The sequence below is a fragment of the Octopus sinensis genome, linkage group LG7 (assembly GCF_006345805.1).
Source record: "Octopus sinensis linkage group LG7, ASM634580v1, whole genome shotgun sequence".
In the NCBI taxonomy this organism is placed as follows: domain Eukaryota; kingdom Metazoa; phylum Mollusca; class Cephalopoda; order Octopoda; family Octopodidae; genus Octopus; species Octopus sinensis.
In genome coordinates, this window is record NC_043003.1 from 104955343 (window position 1) to 104960996 (window position 5654).

The 5654-nt window shown below is 41.7% G+C and overlaps 1 long non-coding RNA gene across 1 annotated transcript; it reads left to right on the forward strand.

Annotated features, from left to right (window-relative positions):
- Positions 1 to 351: 351 nt before the first annotated feature.
- On the forward strand, positions 352 to 4959 carry LOC118764371. The gene is made up of 3 exons (XR_005000203.1): positions 352 to 1525; positions 3190 to 3191; positions 4929 to 4959. It is a non-coding gene; the product is annotated as an uncharacterized LOC118764371 (long non-coding RNA).
- The last annotated feature ends 695 nt before the right edge of the window (positions 4960 to 5654 follow it).

Here is a 5654-nt window from a genome sequence, read left to right on the forward strand (position 1 = left end):
TGATTTTTTGATTCAAACTTCCTGTTTAAAGTGATCTGATTTAAAAACCTTTCATAAAAATTTTATGTTAATATATACTGACTGACTCCCCACGCTGGTGGCATGTAAAAAATACCATCTGAACATGGTCGATGCCAATCCCCCCTGACTGGCCCCTGTGCCAGTGGAACATAAAAAGCGCCATCCGAATGTGTTCGATGCCAGTGCCACTTGATTGGCTCCCATGACTGTGGCATGTAAGAAGCACACGCTACACTCTTGGAGTGGTTGGCATTAGGAAGGGCATCCGACTGTAGAAACCTTGCCAGATCAGATTGGAGCCTACTGGCTTGCCAGTCCCCTGTCAAACCATCGAACCCATTCCAGCATGGAAAATGGATGTTAAATGATGATGATGTACGTTCCAAATATCAACTTAATAATGACAAAATTATTTTACTAAATTCTTCAATGTTTGCAAAATTAATTGAAACAAAAGTAGTGCATTTGAAGGGAAATCCTTTGATTACCGGATAACCATATTTTTGTATTCAGTAGGTTGATGTAAGATATTGACTTACAGGTGGTTTATACTGTATCAGTATACCAATTTTGTGTTGAGGGTGATCTGACTAACTTATAAAGAGAAAACAATAGTCTATAAACAGTGTTTTGTCATTTAAAATATAGGGATGATAATTTTGTGAAACAGTATTAAAAAATACATTATCATAATGCATTATAATACATTATTATAACATATTATTACCTGTTCCAAATGGCAATTTTTAAAGCTTCTTCTTCACTGTAACCAACTGTAACCATTCATATAGTGGAGCATGTGGATTTAACCCTTTTGCTACCATACTTCTGTTGAGATTCTCTGTGTTTCTTTCAATTGATTTTAAATATAACAAAGAATTTAGTAAAATAACTTAGTTATCATTAAGCTAGTATTAAGAACATAAATTGTGACTAAGGTTTGGTGGAAGATTTTCATTCGGAACTTTTGAAAACAAGACATTTGTACTGCAGAGCCAGAGGCAGTTTCAGCTGGTGATTGTCTTACCTAAGGACAACTTGCAAGAGCCAAAACAAAATGAAACAAGTCCTCCACTAAGGTGAATGCCACAGAAAGCCATAACACAGTACATATTTTTTCATTCAGCTATTTTTTTATACAACCTGAATGCTTTATACAGGACTTTTTGCTCAAATATATTTAACTCTACAGAAATGAATTGTGCATGTATATATAGAGTGTGTGTATGTGTATGATTTTCAATGTACACTCTTGTAATTGATATGTAATAAACATTTTTCTATTGCCTTACGTTGACATTTCTTTATTCAAGTTACTTCAAGTTTCATGCTTGTAAAGTGCAATAATCATATAGGCTTGTATAGCATGCACAATTGGGCAGTTTTCAAGCTCAGTGATTGCCAGATCATGCACAGTGAGCTATACAAACCTGTGCAATTACTGCACTAGTCAAACATGAGACTTGATGTAGCTCACATATAACTCCTGTATTCATTAAATGATGTACACACACAAACACACAGTTTGCCTAAATGAAAACACCTTATCACATCCAAAACTAAAAGTATTTTTAAAAATAAAAAGAAATCAACTACCTTGACTGGGAGATAACAATTTACTCAAAGTAGCTGCCCTCTTCTTCCTCTACAGCCTCAAGACGGCTCCAGAACCTGGCACATGCACTCCTCACTATGTCCTTGGGAAGACCTTAGAACACTTCCTTGATACTGGTCACCAGCTCAGCCTTGGTGTTGCAGGCAGAGCGGTTGGTGTCTTTTTTAACTGCACCCCATACTTAGTAATTCATGGGATTACAACTGTGGGAATTAGGAGAGTGTTGAGGTTCTGGGCCCTGATAACATACCTATAATACTGCAGCTTTCTTTTCTTGACAGTTGCCAAAATCTGTTTCCATTTCCTCAAGTTCTGACTCTGTTCAGTGACCAGGTCAGCTGATCCTCTCTACCCTTTGCTAGTACATTCTTTCAATTGCTTTGTGATTAGCTGTTTGTTCTTAAGACCCAACTTTCACCTTATTTTAAAGTAATCTAATACAGGAAGAGAGAAAATATGAATGTGGTCTCTATAGCAGCATAAGTCTATTCTCCACGCTTGAGACAATTTCTTCGGCCACTGAACCAATCTGCCAGCACATGGTCTGTAAGGTGAAGAATGCGTTTGTGTAGTTGGTGTTTTGGTGAGTGGGGGTGGGGTGGCAGTGTTTGTGGAATGATGGCTGTGTCAGCAAGTGGCTAAATGTTTTGGAAAAGGCTTTTTTTTTGTCAATAGAGACAGACTCTTTTTTTCCGTGAATGTCCACAGTGAACAGTTTTGGTGTGCTTCTAAGAACGCGATAGGGGCCAGTGCAGGGAGGTGTGAGTGGTCCCTTGACAGCATCATTTCTTACAAACATGTGAGTCCAGGTCATGACCATGCTTGATTGGTGCTTTTAACGTGCCACTGGCATGGGTGCCAGTCAGGCGGTACTGGCATTGACCACGACAATGACTTCACTTGACTCAACAGGTCTTCGCAAGCACAGTTTATTGACCAATGATTGAAAGGTACTCTTAAATGGGCTGGTTATGCTGCACTGGCATAGGCCATGGTTATGGTCTAACTTGGCTTGCTGGGTCTTCTCAAGCACAGCGTATCTCCAAAGGTCATGGTCACTTGCCATCGCCTCCATGAAGCCCATTGTTCGAAGGTCGTGCTTCACCACCTCATCCCATGTCTTCCTGGTCTCCCTCTTCCACAAGTTCCTTCCACTGTTAGGGAGTGACACTTCTCCACACAGCTCTCCTCATCCATACGCAGCATATGACCATACCAGTGCAGTCGTCTCTCTCTTGCAGTTGATGCTTCTTATGTCCAACTTTTCTCTCCGGGCGCTTACACTCTGTTGTGTATGCACACTGACATTACACATCAAGCGGAGCATACTAGCTTCATTTGTCTTAACTTTCAAGAAAATTGATATTTTTTTATGAAATTCTATACAACATGAAATTCTATATAACAGCAGCAACAACAACAGCAACAGCAACAACAAAACCTGCTTTTATTATAAAGAAAAGGAAATGTTTCTGAAAAACTCAACCTAAAAAACAGATCAGAGATGGATATTTTTGTTGTTGTGAACTTAGATTGAACAGACATAGGCACAGGAGTGGCTGTGTGGTAAGTAGTTTTGCTTTCCATGAGGCTTTGAGACTTCCCATGGTTCTTTGTTGCCGGTGTACGCACGTGCTATTGTGTTGTACACCGAAGAAATCCTGTCCTTCGTGAAAAATTGAACTTTGAGGCTCGACTACAGGTAGGTGCTTGTTGTATTATTTTTTAGGGCTTAGTGGAGTTTGTTGCCCTGTATTGAATATCTTTTGGTGAGCAACAGTCTCCACTCTGCTCCAGACATTTGCCTGCCTGTGGTTGTGCGTAAAGGCTCACTTTGCAGTGAGAATTGTATTTTTTTGAGGAGGTGTAGCCCCTCTGCAAAAATTAATTTGTTTACGGCATGTCCTGAAATCCCTTCGGTGGGATGTGTGCCACCGAACGGGGGGAAAGATATGACCTCGCCGGTGGGATGTGTGCCACTGAGTGAGGGAGTCGAGGCCCTTCCCATTGAAGGTAGTGAGGAATGTATGTTCTGCTATCTCAAGGGAGGGGCTATCGACAGTTTTGTTGAGAATAAGATGGACAGTCGGATCCTAAGGGAACTGAATTGCACTCAGACTATGCAGATTCCAAGGACATAGAATTTTGGGGGTTATTTTTGAGAACTGTTCCCTACTCGGGGGTGTTTCTGAAAAAGTCGTTCATATTTGTTTCATTTTCTCCATGGTGTACGTTTGTGCATCTGTAGATTTCTAACACACACACACATCATCATCATCATCGTTTAACGTCCGCTTTCCATGCTTGCATGGGTTGGATGATTTGACTGAGGACTGGCGAACCAGATAGTTGCACCAGGCTCCAGTCTTGATCTGGCAGAGTTTCTACAGCTGGATGCCCTTCCTAATGCCAACCCTCTGACAATGTAGTGGGTGCTTTTACGTGCCACCGGCATGAGGGCCAGTTAGGCGGTACTGGCAACGGCCATGCTCAAATGGTGTTTTTTTACATTCCACTGCACAGGAGCCAGTCCAGTGGCACCGGCAACGACCTTTCTCGAATGTTTTTTCACATGCCAGTAAGTCGACGCTGGTAACAATCATGCTTGAATGGTGCCTCTTACGTGCCACTGGCATGGAAGCCAGTCAGCTGCTCTGGCAACGATCACACTCGGATGGTGCTCTTATCGCTCCACTAGCACAGATGCCAGTCATCGAATTTGATTTCGATTTCACTTGCCTCAACAAGTCTTTGCAAGCAGAGTTTAGTGTCCAATGAAGGAAAGGCACACACAAGTGGACTGGTTACACCCCTGGCATAGGCCACAAGGTTATGGTCTCACTTGCGCTTGCTGAGTCTTCTCAAGCACTGCATATTTCCAGAGGTCCTGGTCACTAGTCATTGCCTCGGTGAGGCCCAGTGTTTGAAGGTCGTGCTTCACCACCTCATCCCAGGTCTTCCTGGGTCTACCTCTTCCACAGGTTCCCTCAACTGCTAGGGTGTGGCACTTTTTCACACTGCTATCTTGATCCATTCTTGCCACATGACCATACCAGCGCAGTCGTCTCTCTTGCTTACCACATCTGATGCTGCTTATGTCCAACTTTTCTCTAAAGGTACTTACACTCTGTCAAGTATGCGCACTGACATTACACATCCATCGGATGTGTGTGTGTGTAGAAGGTTGAAAAGGAACACACAAGTTGATATATATATTTGGTAAAAAAGTCAAGGTAGAAAATGCTAAAATAATTTTATAAGAAACATTTCAGTACCGGTTTCAGTCATTCAGACACACACACACGCACACACACACACACACACACATATATATATATATATATATACTCTCTTTACTCTTTTACTGGTTTCAGCCATTTGACTGTGGCCATACTGGAGCACCACCTTTAGTCAAACAAATTGACCCCAGGACTTATTCTTTGTAAGCCTAGTACTTCTTCTTTCGGTCTCTGTTGCCAAACCACTAGGTTACGGGAATGTAAACACACCAACATCGGTTGTCAAACGATGTTGAGGAGGAAAACATAGATACATACGCACACATATACGATGGGCTTCTTTCAATTTCCGTCTACTGAATCAACTCACAAGGTTTTGGTCGGCCCGAGGCTATATTAGAAGACACTTGCCCAAGGTGCCACGCAGTGGGACTGAACCCAGAATCATGTGGTTGGTAAGCTAGCTACTTTATTTCATAGAAATTTGCCATAAAGGCATTACACAGAGTAGCTTGCAGGCTAGACATAAACATTAATGAAGTAGATGATTATGATGAAAAATGATAAAGATGGGAGAAGGCAGAAGGCGCCCGCCGACCCTCTGCTTCTCTAAAACGATTTTTTTTCCAAAAATACATAAACTGAGGCAATGACCCTCTTACAAAAATGCAATTTCTTGGACCAAAAGTCCATACAATCAAAATACAGTGTATACACCAATTAGAGGCAAGAAACCTCTACACTTCCTCCCCCAGCAAATCTCGTGCAATTTGCAGGCA